Here is a 23,338-nt window from a genome sequence, read left to right as displayed (position 1 = left end):
TCTTAATCGTGGTGGTAGTTACATGACTGCTAATTGGTTAAAATTTGTAGAACTGTAGCCAAGATTGTCCATGGGATTGCAAAGAATTGGACACGACTGAGCTACTCACTTTTTTTTTTCAGCCAAGATTGTAGATTTTATGTAAAGTTCGGGAGAGCAAATGTATTTGCCTTTGCAGACCAAGACTCAGGTCTGCCATTGCTGCGTGAAAGCAGCCACTGACAATATGTAAATGAGTAGGAGTGGCCATGTTCCAATAAAGCTTTATTTACAAAACAATCTGCAGGCCAGTTTGGACCCGAAGCCTGTATATACTTTGAAGATTTCTGGACTGCACACTTAAGAAAGAATTTTACAGCATGCAAATTGTACCTTGATAAGCAAACAAGAAAAAGGTAAAGCAGAAAAAAAAAAAAAGTACTCTGGGTTAGGGGGGAAAAAAAGCCTATGGTCCCTTCAACTTACTTAAAATGAGATTTTATCAGGAGAAGAGAGGTATTTGTATTGTTGGAAGAAGGACTTGCTAATGGTATCTGTACAACAGAATAGTCGGGTTACACGATGGCCAGAAGGGTTGCAAAAAGTTAAGCAGGGAATTTTAAACTTGACTTTTGAAGATTATCTTACACATTCACTTGAAAAATTCACCAGGACGTCTGCTCCTTACCTCTGTCCTCGACAAAGTCATGTGCAGCTGGCTGTGCCCCGAGTCAGCAGTCCAGAACTGAGCTCTTTTCATTTTATTTAGCGGGATGACTTTAAGACCCAGTGTCTTGTACTTCTAGCTTTTTATCGTTTGCTTCTTTTATGGCAAAGCCGTCTTTATCAGACAGAGACTGGTAAATAAGATCTGATCGTTTCATCCCCTTCCCTCAGTAATGGCACAAACAAAGCATCTCTGAGGCTGTCAGCCCACCGGAATTGAAAGAGAAATCAAACTGTTGGGATCCAGAAAGGGAACTCTTTCAAGAAAAAAGAAAAAAAAAATGTTTTTAAAGCAGGAGAGTTTAAAATGAGCTCTCATCAGCTGGCATTCAAACACCCAAGTGTGATGTAGGCAGAGTGACATGGGGGTGTTACTGTACTGTGGAAATGCAGGTTGTCTGAAAGTCCTACAGTCAGATTTCAGCCTCTGGATTTTTTCTTTTTAAGATGTAGAATAGACAGCAGCATTCCTCTCTGAGTGGGAGAGATGCGCTTTTCAATCAAAGGTAGCTGATGTGCAGATGAGCTGGAATTTTCCATGAAGATGTTCATTCTCCCCACCAGCATCAGGCCTTCAGAGGATAGTACGTAAAGGTACCGATTGCACCCCAGGCGGGGGACAAATAAGATGTAAGCAGCCTTCCAGCAGCTGAGAGCCCAATTAGGAAGACAGATGAAAACACAAATATTTAAGAAAGCATGTCATGTTATAGCAGAGTCTCTAAATACTTTTAACAACTCCAGGCCAATTTAATTTATGCTAGGTGCTGTTCAACATGCAAGCACTATGATTTCCCTTTGAACCAATACTACTAAAAAAATATGATCAAAAGAGTCATGCAAGAGAAAAAAAAAATTGTCATGCCTAATTCATTTTCCCCCTCTCCTAAGCCTGGTGTTATCATGGATAGTGGAGCAGAATTTTCGTTCTTAAAAAAAAAATGCCAACAAAAAATTGTTTATTGTTGCTTGATTGTTTTGTGTTTCTTTCATTGTGTGTGTTGTTTTTTTTTTCTGAAAGTAACGAGGTTAATATGACCAAGAGAGATGAGGAGTAACATAAAGAGAACATGGACCATCAGAGTTCACTTTAGTCACAGTCCTGGTCTTAGTAACCGCCAGAACATTTTAGACACAGAATTTCGATATGGTTGTAGCAACCGAGCAAGGAAGATGGAGCTAAGTTGAAAACACTCGGTCACTTTTTCCATTGAGTCATTTTGTTGAACGAGGCATAAATAGCCCCAACAATCTTTGCCCGGGACCTAGAATGGATAATTCTGAGGAATAGCTCCTACAGTTGATTAGACTTACTGTGGCACATGAGACCCTGTTTGAGGGCCTGTCAGATGGCAAGGTCACCTCAGAAGGGTCACAAAGGGCTCATGTGTCTACAGGTTCCCAGCAACCACTCCCCAGACAGTTTGGTTCAGACAAAGGACAGACATGGGACCGGGAATATGTTCATTCATCCAGCAGACTGCATGGTACCCTCCTGTGGGCCTTCCCTGGTGGCTCAGAAGGTAGAGAGTCTGCCTGCCAAGGCAGGAGACGTGGGTTCAGTCCCTGGGTCAGGAAGATCCGCTGGAGGACGAAATGGCAACCCATTCCAGGATTCTTGGGCTTCCCATGTGGCTCAGCTGGTAAAGAATCCCCCTGCAATGCAAGAGACCTGGGTTCAATTCTTGGGTCGGAAAGATCCCCTGGAGGAGGAAATGGCAACCCACTCCAGGATCCTTGCCTGGAGAATCCCATGGACAGAGGAGCCTAGAGGGCTACAGTCCATGGGGTCGCAAAGAGTCAGACATGACTGAACGACTGAACACGTGCACCCCTCCAATAGACAACAGGGACCAGGAGCTGTGGCTGTATGTTTTCACAATACTCCAGGTGACACTTTACCCGAAGGTTCCCAAAGCTCACCACCATTGACTCTTCAGGGCTCCCTTGACCAACCAAGAAGACTTTAGAAGGATCTGCATCTGACAGGATGCTGCCAGGAGAAGAGCAGCCTGCTGTCTAGTCGACTTGTAACCATTCCCAGTGAGCCGATCAGAATTTTGCAGAGAGGGTGCATTTGCAGTTTCATGAATTCCGTGAATGCCTTTCCATCAATTGTCATGGAGATGTTCATTTCCTAAAACGACCGCTAATCCCCCCTTCATTTGAAGTTGCCAGTTTTCCCAGGTCAGCAGAATACACCATATCCGTGTTTCTTTTTCTTGGCAAAAATAAAAACATACTCTCAGCCCAGCCAGCCTGAGAAATGTACCAGGCCCCTTGGACTGCGGTCATTGATTTGTGTTTTGACAAATGGAACAATCTCAGACCCAAATGCCTAGAAGGAAAAAGGGTTCACACAGTCACCTGAGTGCTTGCTAAGTCGCTTCAGTCGTGTCTGACTCTTGAGACCCAGTCTGCGGACTGTAGCCCACCAGGCTCCTCTATCCATGGGATTCTCCAGGCAAGAATACTGGAGTGTGTTGCCATTTCCTTCTCCAGGGGATCTTCCAGACCCAGGGATCGAACCCACATCTCTTTACGTCTCCTGCAGTAGCAGGCGGGTTCTTTACCGTTAGCACCACCTGGGAAGCCCACGTACAGTCACATAACCATGATATTTGTCAAGTCCACTGTGTGAAACACTGTTCTGAAGCAAGCCGTTAATTGAGTATGGTCTAAGTTTTATAATTACAGCTCCCCTCTGTGTTCACTGTTTCTCTCCGAGTAAACGACACCAGCGTGCCTCAGTGGTCCAGCTGAATAAGAGATTTGCCTATTGCCTCCGTCTAGTCCAAGGGTTGCCCAGCTACACTCTGGTGCCTCTTTCTGTAAAATAATAATAATGCTTAATTGGAACCCAGACCTGCCCGTGCATTTAGGTGTTGTCTATCGTTGCATCCTGGCTACAATACAGCAGATTTAAATTGTTGCCAGAGAGCCCTGTGGCCCTTAAAACTTAAAATATTTACAATTGGGCCCTTTTCAGAGAAAGCTTGCCAAACCCTGATCTTGACACCAGAGACTGCCAGAGTTAGGTCTCAGCCTGATAGATGAAAATGTTACATGCTGACAGTGCAGCCATACAAGTTTGTGCGAAGAGCTGCTCTGAGTAAAAGCAACAAAAGAAATCACATAGGAGAGATCTATAGATTTTAGCCTATTTTGTTGCTGTTGTTCAGTCACTCAGTTGGGTCTGACTCTTTGTGACCCCATGAACTGCAGCACACCAGGCTTCCCTGTCCTTCACTGTCTCCCAGATTTTGCTCCAACTCATGTCCATTGAGTCAGTGATGCCATCCAACCATCTCCTCCTCTGTCATCCCCTTCTCTCCTGCTCTTAATCTTTCCCAGCATCAGGGTCAGCTCTTTACATCAGGTGGCCAAAGGATTGGAGTTTCAGCTTCAGCAGCAGTCCTTTCAATGAATAATCAGGGTTGATTTCCTTTAGGATGGACTGGTTGGATCTCCTTGCAGCCCAAGGCACTCTCAAGAGTCTTCTCCAGCACCACCGTTTGAAAGCATCAATTCTTTGGTCTCAGCCTTCTTTATGGTCCAGCTCTCACAGCCATATATGACAACTGGAAAAACCATCAATCCTTCCACGATTTAAAATATCTTTAAAATTACAAGAACAATAAGGGAAAACATACCCAAAAAACCCAAATGGATTAATGTGCTCCATATCTAAAGAACTGTCCCAAATCTGCAGGAAAGTCAGCTGTCCCAAACCTGTGGGAAAGCCAGCTGACAGTTCAACAGAACAGACTAAAAAAGGAGCAGAGACAAATTGCCACTATACACAGCAGGAAACAAAGCTGAGAAAGAGAGAAGAGATGTGCAATCTAACTAGTGACTAGAGAAATTAAAAATATAATGAAATACTGGTTTCAGTTCGGCGGGGGCGGGGGGGAATGAGTGAAACAGTGAGTTATATCCACTTAATGAAGATACGTGAATGAAGTGTCCTTGAGCCCTAATCAATTAGTGGGGGTGGGGTGGGATTGATTCCGAAGGGCATTTGGTAGCATCTCTTAAGAGTAAACACAAGGCCCTTTGACCCCTCCTGGCTTAGACAGTAAAGAATCCACCTGCCATGCAGAAGACCCTGGTTCGATCCCTGGGTTGGGAAGATCCCCTGGAGGAAGGACTAGCAACCCACTCCAGTGCTCTTGCCTGAAGAATCCCACGGACAGTGGAGCCTGTCAGGCTACGGTCCACGGGGTCACAAAGAGTCGGACATGACTGAGCACGCATGCAGGACAAGGCACCCACCACTGGTTGCTCCCGAAGGTGCCCTCAAGGACCAAGGCAGGCCCCCTGGGTCAGATGGAATCCTCCCTGTCGGCATAGCTAACGACCTAAGCCTGGGACACGCAGCCCTCCAGGTCCACTGCTGAGCAGGGCCAGCAGCTCGGGTGCGAGAGCAGACGGCTGCCTCAGAAGGGAAGCAGAAGTGATGGATGAGCCGTGTCCATGACAACCGCTGGCTTCAACTCCTCAACTCCAGCTGCTGCAGAGACCAGCCGCACACCTCTGTCCTGACTTAATTACCCGACCGGATGCTCTCTGCCTCCAGTGCAATTTGGAATGACGTTTCTGTTGCCTTCACAGACATGAACATCCTGTGTTCACTTCTACACAGCCCTACACAGACAAGAACAGGAAAATGTAGGAAAATAAACACATACGATTCACAACATCAGGTGGAAAAGCGTTCCATCTTTGTCATAATCGGAGGAGCACAAATTTCTTTAAAAGGGGCTGTTTCGTTTGTTTTAATTCAGTGGCATCTGGGTGTGTGTGTGTGTGTGTGTGTGTGTGTGTGTGTGTGTCTCCCCTGACACTGCAGTTCTCAACTTCAGGATGGTGGAAGGGTAACACAGTTTATTCTCCTTTAGTATTTAGGTCCTAAACGTTTAGCAATGAAAATCTATTACTTCTATATTTACAGAGTATTCCCCTTCATTTAAAAAAATAATTAAAACTTACAAGAAATCAAGTGTGATATATTTACAACCCAGACACTAAGATGCATGTCTGTCATGCTTAGTCACTCAGTCGTGCCCAACTCTTTGCAACACCATGGACTATAGCCCACCAGGCTCTTCGGTCCATGGGATTTCCCCAGGCCAGAATCCTGGAGTGGAGTGCCATTTTCTTTTCCAGGGGATCTTCCCCAACCCAGGGATTGAACTTGGGTCTCCTGCATTGCAGGCAGATTCTTTACCATCTGAGCCACCAGGGAAGCCCAAACATTAAGATATAGTCAAAGGATGCCAAGCCATTTGATCCCTCAAAGGGATAAACTGAGCAAAGGCAAGGATGATGTCATGATTTAGAGCATATTGTGTTTGATCTCTTAGCAGGCCTTAAATACAGGGTATTTATTACTAATCTGGGCTGAACAGGCCTGCCATTAGCATGATGAAATCATACATTTTGAGCACTTGAGTGTATTAGATCCTGATGACTAGTGTGGTATGTGCAATCATGCTCACCACTACTCCACGACCTTCCTTGCTGTTGTTGTTGCTCACTCAGTCACGTCTTGAGTCTTTGTAACCCCATGGACCGCAGCACACCAGGCTTCCCTGACCATCACTGTCTCCTGGAGCTTGCTCAAACCCATGTCCGTTGAGTCGGTAATGGCATGCAACCATCTCATCCTCTGTCATCCCCTTCTCCTCCCACCTTCAGTCTTTCCCAGCATCAGGGTCTTTTCTAATGAGTATCTCTTTGCATCAGATGGGCAAAGTATTGGAGTTTCAGCTTCAGCATCAGTCCTTTCAATGAAAACCCAGGACTGATCTTCTTTAGGATGGACTGGCTGGATCTCCTTGCAGTCCAAGAGTCTCTCCAGAGTCCTCCTACACCACAGTTTAAAAGCATCAATTCTTTGGCACTCAGCTTTCTTTATAGTACAACTCTCACATCCATATACAACTATTCGAAAAACCACAGCTTTGACTAGACAGACCTTTGTCGGCAAAGTCATGTCTCTGCTTTTGAATATGCTGTCTGGGTTGGTCATAGTTTTTCTTTCAAGGAGCAAGTGTCTTTTCATTTCATGGCTGCAGTCACCATCTGCAGTGATTTTGGAGCCCAGGGAAATAAAGTCCGTCACTGTTTCCATTGTCTCCCCATCTCTTTGCCATGGGGAAGGATTAAACATCCCCACCCAGCTGAACTTGGGTCTGGCCACGTGACATGTCTCCCCCATGAAGATGAGAAATGTAACATGTCAGGGGAGACTTGACGGCAAGGTTGTCATTTCCCCCCTACCCTCCTCATCTCCACCTACCTTGGTCCCCATGTGGCTACAGCATCAGGGGCTTCGGGCCAACTTGCAGTGACACGTTGCAAACAAATGCTGCTTTGTCAGTCCCTGGGGTCGTCGGTGACTGCACCATCTCGCAAGCTCCCCTCACGGATATGGTGGAAACCCAGGGAAAGCCACCACGGAGGATCTTTGGAAAGAAAAGGAAGTTTGCACAGGCTTCCTGGATTGCACAACACATGTTAACTCCTTTGACCTACTGTTCTGTTCTCCAGCTATTTTTACACACTGTAATTATTCTTTGTGATATTTCACTAACTTAGCAAGAGGTCATCCAGCTTTTCTGAGCCTGACTAACACACAAGTGAGGGGAACGTCTTGGCGGCCTCAGAAGGTTTAATATTTCTAGCACAGCTCACACTCCACTAAATGACACTGCTATCATCATCTTCAAGCACAAAGAAGGCCACATTTCTGTAATACATTACCCAACTCTTGTGTCCCTCAGTGACCTACTCCCACCCCCAGGCTCAGAAATAGAAGAGAAGGCAGCAAGAACCAGCTGCAAGTAACTTTTCCCAGATTCACTCTACGCCAGCTCTAAGACGAGTGTGAGAAGCTTCAATCCTTTGGGCACCTGATGCAAAGAACGGACTGCTTGGAAAAGACTCTGATGCTGGGAAAGACTGAAGGCAGGAAGAGAAGGGGACGGCAGAGGATGAGATGGTTGGATGGCATCACCAACTCAATGGACATGAGTTTGAGCAAGCTCCAGGAGTTGGTGATGGACAAGGAGGCCTGGTGTGCTGCGGTTCATGGGGTTGCAAAGAGTCGGACGCGACTGAGCAACTGAACTGAACTGGATACACACAAGTATGCATACTATCTTCACTGAAGCAGTGCACACACGTGCACACCTATACACACACCACCTACAGTGGAGTAATGCACACACACAGAAGAAGTACCACAAGAAGTATCTGTATCAAATTGAAATGAAATTTGTGTATTGCTATGACTTCTCAAAAAAAAAAAAAAAAAAAAGCCTTTCTGGGCTTCCCTGGGCTCTGTGGTAAAGAGTGCACCTACCAGTACAGGAGACACGGGTTCGATCCCTGGTCCTGGAAGAATGCTCGTGCCAAGGAGCAACTAAGCCCGTGCAACACAGCTGTGGAGCCTGTGCTCCGGGGCCCAGGAGCCACAGCTGCTGACCCCACGCACTGTAAGCACTGAAGCCTGTGAGCCCGTGAGCCTGTGTGCCACAGCAAGAGAAGCCACAGCAACGAAAAGCCTTTACGCCACAAGTAGCCAAAAGCTCTCGAGGCAGTGAAGATCCAGCAGGGCCAAAAATACATAAATAGGTAAAATTTTTAAACACCTTTCTTCCCAAACCAGTAACGTCAGGGGCTTTGTCTTAGATGTTGAGGTAAATATTTGAGGGTTGCTCAGTGAATTTCGGAGCTTCCCTGGGGGCTCAGCTGGTAAAGAAACTGCCTGCAAAGCAGAAGACACTGGTTCGATCCCTGGGAAGATCCACTGGAGAAGGGATAGGCTACCCACTCCAGTATTCTTGGGCTTCCCTCGTGGCTCAGCTGGTAAAGAATCCACCCGCAATGCAGGAGAACTGGGTTCCATCCCTGGGGTTTGGAGGATTCCCCTGGAGAAGGGAAAGGCTACCCACTCCAGTATTCTGGCCTGGAGAATTTCATGGACTGCATAGTCCTTGGAGTCGCAAAGAGTTGGACACGACTGAGCAACTTTCACTTCACTTTCAGTGAATTTCTGCTGCCATAAAATGTTCAGCAGACTTGAGCCTTGACTTAAATAGGTAAACCACGATGTTTTATCAACCCAGAATTTCTCTGTGGTCAGGTGAGCTTTGGAGTAATATTTGTATAATTGCATCACAGTAATGCCGTGCAGTGCCATTATTGCCCAAGATATTCGTCTTCGACAAGTTAAACGCTGTGTATTCTGGCTGAAACATGAGACTAGGCAAAGCAGAGTAATATCGAAAACATCAAGTCTGTATTGTAGTTCTTTCAAGTACGTCACATGTAGCAGCTTTTGGGGTGGGTGGAAATCTGCCTTTTAATAGTGATGGGCACCAAAAGGGGGCTTCCCTGGTGGCTCAGCAGTGAAGAGTCCACCTACAATGCAATAGATCCAGGAGACATGGGTTCAATCCCTTGTTTGGGAAAGATTTCCTGGAGGAGGACCCAGCAACCCATTCCAGTATTCTTCCCCGGAGAATCCCATGGACAGAGGAGCCTGGTGGGCTGTATAGTCCATAGCGTCACAAAGAATCAGATACCACTGAAGTGACTTAGCATGTGCCCACGCACGCACGCCAAAAGCACTCCCACTGGCCAATTAATTTGAGCATCCAAAAAATAATAAAAAGCCCCTGGCAGTCCAGTGCTTAGGAGTCCACACTTTCAGTGCTCAGGGCCGGGGTTCAATCCCTTGTCAGGGAACTAAGATCCTGCCAGCCTCAAGGTATGGCAAAAAAAAAAAAAAATAGTAATAACTATATGCTAGTTGATTATAACACGTACAATCAGAAAAAAAAAAACTAACAACAACAATTACAAAAAACCCCATGAGTCTATAATGATGTGCAAAAGTTGGGGTACAGAAGTCAAGCTTTCTTAGAAGACTTTCAGCTCAGAATTTGCAGAAGACTTCACACACAATGTTAATGGGTCATTCATATGTTAATAAATCTGGTGGGGGCGAATGAAAAAATGATTTAGGAAAGAAATGATTAGTAATCAAACCATTCTGTCACCATTAAGGCAGTACTTCCAACAGGAGTAGTGAGGGGGTAGGTGTGACCAGATCTTCAGAGTCCCCAAATCTGACCCATCTGCCCTCCCCCATTAACCATCACTTACACAGGAAAGGAAGTGCCCACTTGTCAAGGGTATTGAGTGGGCATAGCCCTAACCGACTAACCAAGGTCAGCCAGAGCAATGCAAGGTCATCTGGAGCATCAGATCCTCGTGTTGTAACTGTGAAAGGGACACAGTAACACCTCTGCAGCATTCTTGCCAAAAAACGTCCAGCCAGCATGGAGTCACACAGAAATGAGCAAACAGACAGAGAGCCTGGGACACTTACAGAAGACTACCAGCCAGCACTCCTCAGCAACGTCAGACTAAAGGCAGACCGACTGCTCTAGGTTAAAAGAGATTAGAAGTCATGCTTTGTAACAGTGCTTTGGAACTATGGCGTTGGAGAAGACTCTTGAAGGCAGGAGGAGAAGGGGACGACAGAGGATGAGATGGTTGGATGGCATCACCGACTCAACGGACATGGGTTTAGGTAGACTCCAGGAGTTGGTGATGGACAGGGAGGCCTGGAGTCCATGGGGTCGCAAAGAGTCGGACACGACTGAGGGACTGAACTGAACTGAGTGAAGTTGTAGCCAAATGCAGGGCAGGATTCTTAAGTGGATCTCATACTTTTTAAAGGCTCCAGAAGTACATTCTGTGCTGACGCCGGAAACTCCTGGCAGCTACTGAGTGGACAGAGGGGTCAGAGCAGGTTTGGTGGCCTCCCACTGCCGTGGAGACTCCCTGCATTAGAGAGGCAAGGGGCAGGTCTGGGGACAGGCTGCCTTGGTGGTGGCATGTGGGCAAGGCTGAGGCAACCTTCCAGGTGAGCCCCCTGGCATTGACGTGCAGGCAATGCACCCAGGGCAGCTGAAACAGACACGGCGGCCCTGGAACCCATTAGGGTCCCATTAAGGGAAAGAACCCTCTGGCTAAGTCCCTTTGAGCTCCTCTAGCAAAGTACCATACACGGGGCAGCTTGTAAAAACAGACATGTATTTCTCAGTGTTCTGGAGGCTGAGACATCCAAGATCAAGGTGCCTGCAGATTTGCTCTCTGGTGAGGACCTTTTCCCCGATTCATAGAAAGCAGCATCTCCCTGTTTCCTCATGTTGACAAGAGAGGAGAGGGGACTCTGTAGGGTCTCTCTTGCTAACTTGCTTCAGTCATGTCCGACTCTTTGCAACCCTATGGACCGTAGCCCACCAGGCTCCTCTCTCTGTGGAATTCTCCAGGCAGGAATACTGGAGTGGGTTTCACTGCAGGATCTCTCTTACAGGGGCGCTAATCCCATTCACGAGGGCCCCACCCTCAGGGTGTAATTAGCAGTCAAAGGCCCCACCTCCAAATACCTGCATTCAGTATGTTGTATTCCTGCAGGGGGACTTCCCAGGTGGCTCAGCAGTAGAGAAAGTGTCAATCTCTCAGTCCTATCTGACGCTTTGGGACCCCACGGACTGTAGCCTGCCAGACTCCTCTGTCCATGGGATTCTCCAGGCAAGAATACTAGTGCTGTGTGCCCTGAGTTGCTCAGTCAGGGACTGGTCCTGGGCCTCTCACATCGGCAGGCAGATTCTTTACCCACTGAGCCACTAAAGAACCTGCCTGCCAATGCAGGAGTCTCAGGAGACTTGGGTTTGAGGCCTGAGTCAGGAAGATTCCCCTGGAGAAGGAAATGGCAACCCACTCCAGTATTCTTGCCTGGAGAACCCCATGGACAGAGGAGCCTGGTGGGCTACGGTCCATGGGGCTGTAAACGGTCAAACAATGACTGAAGCAATTTAGCATGCACGCATATCTGGGGTAGCTTACCACATTCCCTCTATCAAATCCTGGCATTGTTTCGTTAGTAGCAGCTATCTCAAAAAAAGACCCCACCGACAATTTCTAAAAGGCAACCAAGGATTTAGAACTTAGAAGCCAAGAATACTGGAGTGGGTAGCCTATCCCTCCTCCAGGGGGATCTTCCCGACCCAGGAATCAAACCAGGGTCTCCTGCATTGCAGGTAGATTCTTTACCAACCGAGCTATCCAGGAAGACTTCAGAACTTACTAGACGGATCATTTGGAAATCATCAGATGGATGATTTGTGCCTCAATCTACATTATTTGGAAAGCAGGATTTTTTTTTTTTTTAATTTTGCTCGTTCATTCTTGGCTGTGCTATTTGTTGCAACACAAGGGCTTCTCGCTGGGGAGGCTTCACTGGTTTCAGAGCACCGGCTAGGTTTTCAGGCTCAGTAGTTGCAACACAGGGGCTCTAGAGCTCATGGGTTTCAGTCGCTGTGGCACACAGGCTTAGTTGCTCTTAGGCAAGTGGGATCGTCAAGGACCAGGGATCAAAACGTATATCCCCTGCCTTGGCAGGTGGAATCCTAACTCCTGGGCCACCTGGGAAGTTCAGAAAGCAGTTTCAATGATCCATGGTTTAGTGAGAGCGTAAAATGGAATATTTTAAAAGTTACATTCATTTATACTACCAAGTATTTTGCGCTTTATATGCCAGTAGATTTTGCATTTTATTATTAGTCAGTGTGTAATTTTGATAGCGAAATAAAATACATAAACATCCTAAATTAAGTTCCCAAGACACAGTAGCATCCACGGAATTTCGCTTACTTCTCTCTTCCAGGCGAATAAGATTTTCGACAAAGTGATGAAAACCAAGTATTAGTTGCTCAGTCGCGTCCGACTTTTTGCAACGCCATGGATGGTATGTAGTCCGCCAGGCTCCTCCGTCCATGGGATTCTCTAGGCAAAAATACTGGAGTGGGTTGCCATTTCCTCCTCCAAGGGACCTTCCAGACTGTACATAAATAACCAAGAGCTGCCCCTAGATAAGGCGCTCCTGTGCAAGCCCTTCGCTGGGATTCCCCCAAGGTTGTCAACTCTCACAAGCTGAGAAGTGCAGCCCATCACCCCTAACTTAGTCCCACAGCAGTCCCTCCGGGCTACTTAAACCAGTGTTGCCATTGCAGCGAAATCACATTTCCATTTCTGAGGCAGCGCCCAGAGAGACAATAACCATGGAAATGGAAATTCAAGCTAACAACTGACACTTTGGCCCCATTCACGTACTACAAAACCAAAGGAACAGAAATTATTTCCAGGTTCCCCCAGTGCTGAAAAGGAGAGCATGTAACAGGTGATAAATCAAACTCTGATTTATAAATGTCTTGGGTTTACCCTTTCGAGAAGGAATATTTAATTCCAGAACTACTCCTAAGCACCGCCCACCGGCCCCCCCTCACCTTGGCAGTAAAAGAAATATATAAAGCGCCTCATTTATGGACCAATCACAACGGATTGCTCTCACCCCATTTCACCTCCCCAGAGTATATCTGCGCCTGTCAGTGGTTTTCTTGGTTTTTTTGTTTTTTTTTAATGTGATCCAGAAAGCTTGTACATTTCAGGATATTTCCCAATCATGTGGAAGTCAGTTCTTAGAAAGTTACCTCATGCCAGGCTCTCACTAGATAAAACATTTTAATTGGGTGAGAAAATGGGATTTACTACTTGTGCGGCTCTTTGTAAAAAAAAAGAAATTCCTTTGGCTTTATCAGTGTGACAGCTCCCATTTCTGGTGTTTCGTGCCTTTGCCATCTGTCAGATAGATTTGCAGTGTCTCACGTGGACTGTGGGTGAAGCGTATGCCCTGACCCTCTTGCAGCATCTGGGACAAAATTCTTACCCCAGGTCCTCCTTGGGACTTCCGTGGTGGCGCAGCTGGTAAAGAATCTGCCTGCCAATGCAGGAGACCGAGGTTCGACCCCTGGGTGGGGAAGATCCCCTGGAGAAGGGAATGACAACCCACTGCAGGATTCTTGCCTGGAGAGTCCCATGGACAGAGGAGCCTGGTGGGCTATACAGTCCATAGGGTCCCGGAAAGTTGGACATGATTTGTAACTAAATAGCAACAGCAACAACAAGCCCTCGTTGCTTCTGCAGAATAAAGCACAGGCCATCTGAACTTCCCTGGGGGTGGGGGGGGGAGTCCAGGAGACACTGACACAAGACCTCCCCCACCCAGCCCCCCCCCCCGCCCCAAGAGTCACCTTATCTGTGGTTTATCCTCTCCTTCACTTAAACAAAAAAAAAAAATCAATAAACTGCCAGCCATTTCATATTTAGTACTCCAACCACCTTTGGGAAAGGTAAATTCTCCACTTACAAATATTTTCTCCCTCTGTCCAAGTCATAGGACTGAGTCGTGGAGATGGTGGTTTGGTCGCTCAATCGTGTCCGATTCTTTGTGACCCCCATGGACCATAGCCCGCCAGGCTCCTCTGTCCACGGGATGCTCCAGGCAAGAATACTGGAGTGGGTTGCCGTTTCCTTCTCCAGGGAAGAGTCATGGAGATATTCCACTTAAATATACAAATAAAACCCCCAGGTGTCTCAAGCAGAAGTCAGCAGACCACACCCTTGGGCCAAAGAAACCCTGCCTATTGCTACAAATAAAGTTTTATTGGCACTCAGCTACACCTATTTGTATTATATTGTTCTCAGAGGCTACAAGGGCCAAGTTGAGAATTTTCAGCAGAGATCCTGTCCATCATGAGCCCACAAGAGTCACTCTTTAGCCCTTAACAGAAAAACGTCTGCCCATCCCTGCTTTAAAGCCTTGTGATCTAACAGAAATATAACGCAAACCACATGTGTAATTCTAAATGATTAAAATTAAAAAGAAACAATTCTAACAATCCATTTTAGCTCAGTAGATGACGAAATAGTATGATTTCAACATATGACCTAATACTAAAGTTACTTTGGTGGCTCAGACAGTAAAGAATCTGCCTGCAATGTGGGAGACCTGGGTTCGATCCCTGGGTCGGCAAGATTCCCTGGAGGAGGAAATGGCAAACCGTTCTGGTATTCTTGCCTGGAGAATCCCATGGATGGAGGAGCCTGGCAGGCTACGTTCCGTGGAGTCGCAAAGAGTCGGACACGACTGACCCACTAAGCACAGCACAGCACAAAGTTGTTAATGGGAAACTTTTTTTTCTTCCTTCATGTTTAAGTCAGAAACCTGGGGTCTTTTTATTTTTCTTCATACAAAGCCTTAGAAGTCAAACTCATGTAACCACTGAGAGGAGCCACAGTTGAGTAGCTTGCTAGTCGCTTGTGCCAAGCGGCTACCACACTGGGGCCTGTAGGTCTAAAAGGTGTGATAAGCGAGAGGCAGAAAGGAGATAAAGAGTGAGTTTTCGGCTGGGATTTTCCAGGCAAGAATACTGGAGTGGATTGCCAGGCCCTGGGAGCTTCCCAACCCAGGGATCCAACCCAGGTCTCCTGCATTGCAGCTGGATTCTCTACCGTCTGAGCATCAGGGAAGCCCTCTTTGGGATGGACATAATATTAAAACATCATTCGCTGTGCGTCCAAAATGCAAAAGTAACTGGGTGTCCTGGACTTTATCCACCCCTGAATTCTGTTTGTTAAAAATGCAAGTGGGAGACAGCAAAAGGCGGGTGTTCTGTAGGACGTTTTCCACTCCGCTTGGTTGCCTTAACTCGTTATTTTTCACTGATTCTGCAAATCGCTGGGATGCACACACTCACTTGTGGGGCCCTAAATGGGAAACCTTAAAAAAGAAGGGCTAGCTTTGCGGTGGGAAACTAAGATAACGCCTGGCGGAAGAGATAGGAGCGTGGTCTATGTTACAGTTTTTGATTGGCTCTCTTGATTTCCATGCACATGGACAGCGCGTGATCACCATAGACTCCTGTTATAATGAAGGCACAGGATGATTTGACCTTTAACACAATTGGTGCAACTATGGCACATGACAATTTGACCTTTAACGTGATTGGTGCAACTATGGAAAGTCCCTCGCAAAACCCCCCTGCTTGCCTATATAAACCTAGAGTTTGTGGCAATAAAGCGGAACTGCTTAGATGGAACGCCTGTCATGTCTGTCTGTCTCTCACTCGCCAAGGGCCTCGGTTGGCGGACAGCAGGTTCACCTCTCCTCGGGACCCCTCGGCTTTGCTGAGGGAAGTTCCACTGCCTCTCTCTTTCTGCGGAGCACCCCCCGCACTCACTGGCCTGGGAAATCACTTAAAGCTACATTTATAAGGCCCAAGAGCTCCCAGGGGTCACACCAGAGGTCAGGCTGCCGCCCTTCAGCAAGGGTCGGCCGTGACATCACCAACCAGGAAGTGGTCACGTTGAAATGCAGAAGCAATCTTCCTTTCAAGAAGGTTTTGCTTTTAAAAAAAAAAAGTGTGTTTTCCCACTAAGGCACTAGAAACAGGGACTTCCCTCATGGTCCAGTGACGACTACTCCATACTCTTAATGCAGGGAACCAGAGTTCGATCCCTGGTCAGGGAACTAGATACCACGTGCTACAGCTAAGACTTCTGCCGCAATTAAAGATCCCACTGGTGCTGCAACTGAGACCTGATTCAGTCAAATAAAGTTTTGTGTTTTTTTTTTTCAAGAAGAAAGAGTCCACACAACAAGTAACTTTTCTTACTCCTGTTTGGGGAGAAAGACACACCAATGGTCTCCTTGCGGCTTCCAGGCAAAGGAGGACCGTCCTTCCTGGAAGCACTGAAGGGTTCACTATTAGGGAACCCGTCGTGAGATGACCAGAGTCGTTCTTAGAACTTGAGAGCTGTCTGGAAATTCACGTAAAAATCCAAGTTGCAGAAACCAAGCCCGGTGTTCCGTTTCCCATAGTCAGAAAATTCCCAAGTGTTCTCTCATCGCCGGGCAGTTCAGAGCCCGGGATGAAGGTCGAGTTGTGTGGCGCTGAGCGAGAGGACCTCTCTGTTCGGTGGTAGGGTATTCAGCAGAAGGATGAATCAGTTGGCGAGGGCAGCATGATCAAAGCTGTCTACACTTCGAACGAGGAGGAGGAGTAAAGCCCAAAAACGAAGGAGAAAATGATCTAGGGATGGCCGCAATTAACGCAATCTTTTTTCTTTTTGCTCATCATGAAAAATCATTCAAGAGAAACTTTCTCACAGAAGGAACAGAAAACCTTTGTGCTATTTTTTTTTCAAAGTAATTTGTTGCTGAGCTCAAGATTCAAAGCACCTCAGCGCTCCGTTATTTAATGATCACTCAAAAAAGATGTTTCTGTGCAGAACGAGGGCTATCTTTCCGTTGGAACAAACTTTTTTTTTTTTTAATTGCATGCACGTTACTGGGTCCAAATGAACATCAGAATCCAGGAGAAGACTGAAATAACTCCACCCCCATCTGGGGTGCTCAGGGTTCCACTTGCTATTTCGACTTCTTAGCCGCAGTCACAAGTAAAGGCACCAGGAGGACTTGAAAGGTGTCCAGAATTCCACAGACACTCAAGTTCTCACAGACTCTCCGTCTGGATGGGTACCATGATTCAGTCTTATTTTCCTGATATCTTGCCCACTTTATCTTGAGATTCTTTTATCCAACCAGCCAGAAAGTTCACTCCAAAATAGGAAGCACAAAAATGCCCTGAAAAAAAAAAAAAAACAGCCTGCACCTGGTCCTTAGAATTACAAACTAGTTTTTTTTTTTTTCTTCTCTCTACCAGGAGGACATCAAGAAAATAGTCCATCAAATTCTCAAATGTGTTATTGGACATAAAGACTTCTTTCTCTCATAGATTAAAAAAAAAAAAAGACTGCCAAGTGTCTGCAGTTTCAAGGCAGTTTTAAGTTATGCTATATCCATTCTTGAATTCCTCACGAAGGTGAAATAAAATCACTGCTAAAGTACTTAGTGCCTCTGAACTGTACTGTTAAAGACGGCGAAAATGGTAAATTTAGGGTTCTATACATTTTACTATGATAAATTTCAAAATAGAGATACAAAAATGAAATAAAACCAAATGGCCATAAAATGTCATCTATTACACAGTTTTGACGGCGGGTCCTGTTTACATTCCTGGCACCTACCAGATGCCAAATGTGTTTTTCCTCAATGACCTGAAATTGTTTCCCGTACTAAGGACATTCGTTTGGTCCAACTGCCTATTTTGTCCTACATGTGAACAGGACTGTAATTTACATACGCTATGAAAATCCAGGATCAGCTAGACCATTCACATCACGGTCCAGTTATTTCGCCCTGCGGTACAGGCAACCAGAATTTCATGTCAATATTACCGTAATAACCAGTTTCATCTTCGAATTCCACAGCCACCCTCGAATTTCCCCTTCTCTGTTGAAAGTCATCAATCGTTTCTGTGTGTAATGGGAAATTGCAGTTGATATTTTCATAAGCAATCAAATTCTTTAATGCAGATTTTTGTTGTTTTTTCCCTACTGCAGTTGTTTATAGTCACTAACAAGTAGCTTACGTGTAGCTGTATTTTGACTTTAAACATTCCATATAAAATTTCACACGTTTCCTGTCAGCCGTACAGAGGGCTGGCTTTGGGGACGGCTTTCAGCTGCGCTCTCTGTTAGTTGTGGGTCTGCATTTGGCAGTCTGTGGACCTGGAGAGATGTGAAGGAGTCCACAGCGAAGGAGGGCGTTGCAGAACAGAGATTTAGTAAGACATGGGGACAGGGGTGGGGAGGGGAAGGACTCAGAAAGGGGCAGGAACGTGGGTCATCAGTAGAGCAGGTAAGCCTGCAGAGGCTAGGGAAGGTGGTCCAGGCCAAGCGGCGTAGGTCGTACCCAGAACAGACGCGGGTACCACTGAATGATTTTCAGCAAGGACGCATGTATCAGGGTACATGAAAGTGAAAGCATTAGCTGCTCAGTCGCATCCAACTCTCAGTTCAGTCGCTCAGTTGTGTCCGACTCTTTGTGACCCCCACGGACTGCAGCAGGCAAGCTTCCCTGTCCATCACCAACTCCTGGAGCTTGCTAAAACTCATGAGCATCAAGTCGGTGATGCCATCCAACCATCTCATCCTCTGTCATCCCCTTCTCCTCCCACCTTCAATCTTCCCCGGCATCAGGGTCTTTTCAAATGAGTCAGTTCTTCGATTCAGGTGGCCAAAGGATTGGAGTTTCAGCTTCAGCATCAGTCCTTCCAAAGGATATTCAGGATTGATTTCTTTTAGGATGGACTGGTTGGTTCTCCTTGCAGTCCAAGGGACTCTCAAGAGTCTTCTCCAACACCACAGTTCCAAAGCATCAATTCTTCAGCACTCAGCTTTCTTTATGGTCCAACTTTCACATCCATACATGATGACTGGAAAAACCCTAGCTTTGACTGTACGGACCTTTGTCGGCAAAATGACGTTTCTCGATTTTTGACAATAATCCAAATGAGAAGTGAAATGACCCATGAATGGGGCAGGGATGCAGAAGGTGAGGTTATCAAGGCAACATTGTTTCACAGACATCGTCACTGTTATGCTCCGAGCCCGTATCTCCGAACCGACCGAGAGAGCAAGTCCACCACAGTAATGCAAAAACAAGACAGGAGTTTATCTCTAGCGCTCTAGGGCCCAAGTCTCATCCCACACAAGGGAATCTGACAAGAGCCCTGAACAAAGGAGTATGGCGGCTTATATACAGGCAGTTCTTTGTCTCAGTTACAGGAGTAGCTGGCGTTACATGATTGGCCAGGCAGGATGAGCGCATATCCTGTCTCTTTCTGGCAAACATGACTCAGGTCCTAGAGACCACCGTTTGGTCCCTAACAGTCACCCTTAGGGTGGGGAGTGGGAACCAAGGATGGAGCTACCCAGTAGGAGAGAGGGCTCAGCAGGGAGGTGTTACTGGAGAAGGAAGGGCAACCGGACCCAGAGATGGTGGGGATGATGTATGTGGATGAAGGTGAGCGTCAGCATGGCCAAGGTAAGACATGAGTGGCTTTCTACCTGCTGACACTCTCATCCGCGTGAAGGGGAGCTCAGCAGGGGCTGGGGGCCAGCAGTGGGGGCTGGGGGTCGTACCGGAAAGCCACACAGGGGCTCACAGCATCGCCTGCTCTCGGGAGGGCCCAGCTCAGGGTGGAAGACTGTGATCCGGGGTAACCTGAATTCACCCGGTTGTGCAATTTGTCTGAGAACAGCCATCGCCAGCTTGGATGGGGACCAAGGACCACAGATGGCTTCCACCAAGAGCGGTACGACCCGTTTCAGTGTGTTTCCAACAGGAGCTCTGTTGGACTGATCGACTTCAATAAATTCTCTACTATAAACATCAGGTACAAAAAAAAAAAAACCTCCCTAATGGATACATTGTGGCACTGTCATCTGCTGAAGGCTCTGATAGCAGTTGAGTGAATGAGCTATATATAGCTAGGCAGAGAGGAAGGTCCAGCTGAACCGCCTGATACATGCAGGATCTGCAAGGTACAGGCAGTGCGAAACATGAACGCAAAATGTATCCTGTATAAGGGCTGCAGACGGAGAAACACTGCAGAGATGATGGTCCCCCAGTCAAAAGAGCCGTAACATCTGCTGGGGAAAAAGGGGTGGTGATAACAGTTTTCTCCTTCATGAATTTTTGTTTTTGTCGGGGGAAGTGGGTTACACGGCTTGTGGGATCTCAGTTTCCCCGACCAGGGATTGAACCTGTGTCCTCAGCAGTGAAACCGCAGAGTCCTAACCTCTAGACCACCAGGGAATTCCCTAATTGTAGCTATTTCTGTTATTTAGTAAAATATACGTATCTTGGAGGCATTTTTATGTCCATAGATAATACATCCTGATGCTGCTGCTGCTGCTAACTCACTTCAGTCGTATCCAACTCTGTGCAACCCCATAGACGGCAGCCCACCAGGCTCCGCCATCCCTGGGATTCTCCAGGCAAGAACACTGGAGTGGGTTGCCATTTCCTTCTCCAATGCATGAAAGTGAAGAGTGAAAGTGAAGTCACTCAGTCGTTCAGTCGTGTCCAACTCTTAGCGACCCCATGGATTGCAGCCCACCAGGCTCCTCCATCCATGGGATTTTCCAGGCAAAAGTACTGGAGTGGGGTGCCATTGCCTTCTCCAGGGAATCTTCCCAACCCAGGGATCGAACATTGCAGGCAGACTCTTTATCAGCTGAGCCACCAGAGAAGCCCAAGAATACTGGAGTCGGTAGCCTTTCCCTTCTCCAGGGGATCTTCCCGACCCAGGGATTGAACCCAGGTCTCCTGCATTGCAGGCAGATTCTTTACCAGCTGAGCCATCAGGGAAGCCCAGTATCATTGTAATTCTCTACCAAAAAAAAAAAAAAGAGGTTAGTATTCTAATAAACCAGGATTTTTTTTTTTTCCACAATGGCAAGCCTTAGCAACACACATCAAATTGTGCTTAATAAAAAGGGAAGTGCATAGTTCATGTGTGGCCTTCAGGCTTGGCAAGCTCCAGGTGCTGAAAGACTGTATTTCTCTCTCCGCTCCTTGACTCCATGCTTTTCAGTGCCTCAGTTTCGTCTTCAGTCTCAAGTACTGATAAAGATGGATTTATAAACAAGCACATTGTGGCGGGGGGTAGGGGAGCGGTGGTGGTTAGAAATTCGGGTAAAAGCCCACCTCCGCCTGTCTCTAGATCGAGAGTCACAGACTCTTACCTGACCAGTCGCTGTAGCCGAGGAATTTGAAATGTTTGTTTGGCCAGGCCTGGTTTCCATAGAGTACAGCACTTGACAGTAACTGCCAGATGTTCCTTAAAGAAAACTTGACTCCTTTTAACCCCGAGACGCGGAGTGGACACAGGAGCAAGCAGAACCCACCTGTGTCCTCTGCAAATATGTCCCCCTTTCTCTGGTGCTATCACCACGCAAGCTTTTCCTGTCACTTCCTACGCCTGTACTTCAAAGACCTCACTTCCTTTCCTTCCCTCTCCAAATAAAGAGCAAAGGGAAATAAAAACAAAATACACCGGAAAAGACCCAAGGATTTAGCAGGAAGCGAAGAAGGAAATGGCAACCCAGTCCAGGATTCCTGCCTGGAAAAATCCCACGGACTGGTGGGTTACGGTCACTCAAGAGTCTGACACGGCTTAGCAACTAAACAATGATCAAAGGGACTGGAGGGGCATCCCAGGTGGTGCTCCTGGTAAAGAATATGCCCGCTAATGTACAGGAGACGCGGGTTTGATCCCTGGGTGGGGAAGATCTCCTTGAATAGTAGATGGGAACCCACTCCCATGTTCTTGTCTGGGAGATTCCACGGACAGAGGAGCCTGGCGGGACTGAAAGAGTGAGTGAGTAGGTGAGGCCATTTCCCCCCAACCTTTGGCCTGCTGTTAATTGCCTAATGGAACTTTGGGTCACAGCTCGGCGTCAGCCCAGATATGTAATCGCTGGCCGCTTGCCAACAGCGGGTGACTGCTCATGTGGTGCAGCTGATTAGAAGTGTTCTGCTTGGCAAGACTGCCAAGGCCACGGCATAGTCCCAGCCCCACCTCCACAGCCTTGCCCAGTGACCAGCAACTTCTGCCCCAGAGCCTCCGGGGACAACAGAACTCGCCACGCTGCCGAAAACTTCACAAAGGGTGTGTGTGTGTGGGGGGGGGGGTCACCAATTACGCTGAGAGTGTCCAGGACAACATGGATCCACCACCCCCCACCCCCCGAAGCAGAAGACAAGCTGTCTACCAGTGACCGAGCCAGTGGCTGACCATCCCAAGATAATCACCAGCAAGAATGTCCCCCCAGAAGGATGGCTGTGCTTCACTGAGTCCTCTCTGCTTCTGGCTGCCCTGCCAAGGCTGAACTGCAAGGCTGATGCGAGTATTTAAAAGCATCTCGAGCCCCACAAGGGCTTTCCAGGGTGGCTCAGTCGGTAGAGAATCTGCCTGCAATGCGGGAGACCCTGGTTCAGTGGTGCCTGGGCAGGAAGATTCCCCTAAAGGAGGAAATGGCAACCCACTCCAGTGATCTTGCCTGGAGAATCCCATGGACAGAGAAGCCTGACAGGGCTGCAGACCATGGGGTCGCAAAGAGCTGGACACGACCCAGAGACTAAATGACCACCACCACCACGAGATCACCAATTCCTTCCAGCCACCCCTGCGCTGGAATCAACTTGCGCTGGAATCAGCCGTTAATAAGGTCCTCTGAAACGGATGCTTTCGAACTGTGGTGCTGGAGAGGACTCTTGAGAGTCCCTTGCACAGCAAGATCAAACCAGTCAATCCTAAAGGAAATCAACCCTGAATACTCACTGGAAGGACTGATGGCTGAATCTGAAGCTCCAATAATTTGACCACCTGATGTGAAGAGCTGACTCACCATTGGAGACCCTGATGCTGGGAAAGATTGAGGACAGGAGGAGAAGGGGGTGACAGAGGATGAGATGGTTGGATGGCATCACCAACTCGATGGACATGAGTTTGAGTAAGCTCCGGGAGTTGGTGATGGACAGGGAGGCCTGGAGTGCTGCAGTCCACGGGGTCACAAAGAGTCGGACACGACAGCCACTAACAACAGCAGCAGCAGCAACTGAAACAGACGCTCCAACACACCGTAGGCTCAGTACCTCTCCTTCCCGAGAACGGCTTGCGGAAACCGGCAACATCATGGCATTCACAGCCGGGATACTTCTTTCCAGCGAAAGCAACCAAGAATGAGAAAACGCCGTCTCTTTTCAATAATTACCACTGATCACTGCACAACAAAAGAC

At 47.3% G+C, this 23,338-nt stretch overlaps 1 long non-coding RNA gene across 1 annotated transcript; it reads right to left on the bottom strand.

Moving 5' to 3' along the window:
- Positions 1–243: 243 nt before the first annotated feature.
- LOC105605337 (uncharacterized) lies at positions 244–21,439 on the bottom strand. Its single transcript, XR_009598905.1, has 3 exons — positions 21,283–21,439; positions 7,010–7,175; positions 244–2,361 (listed from the first exon to the last, which is right to left on the bottom strand). It is a non-coding gene; the product is annotated as an uncharacterized LOC105605337 (long non-coding RNA).
- Between the last annotated feature and the right edge of the window lie 1,899 nt (positions 21,440–23,338).

The sequence above is a fragment of the Ovis aries genome, chromosome X (assembly GCF_016772045.2).
Source record: "Ovis aries strain OAR_USU_Benz2616 breed Rambouillet chromosome X, ARS-UI_Ramb_v3.0, whole genome shotgun sequence".
In the NCBI taxonomy this organism is placed as follows: domain Eukaryota; kingdom Metazoa; phylum Chordata; class Mammalia; order Artiodactyla; family Bovidae; genus Ovis; species Ovis aries.
Note: the sequence above shows the minus strand (reverse complement) of the source record. Positions and strands in the feature narration are given on the sequence as shown.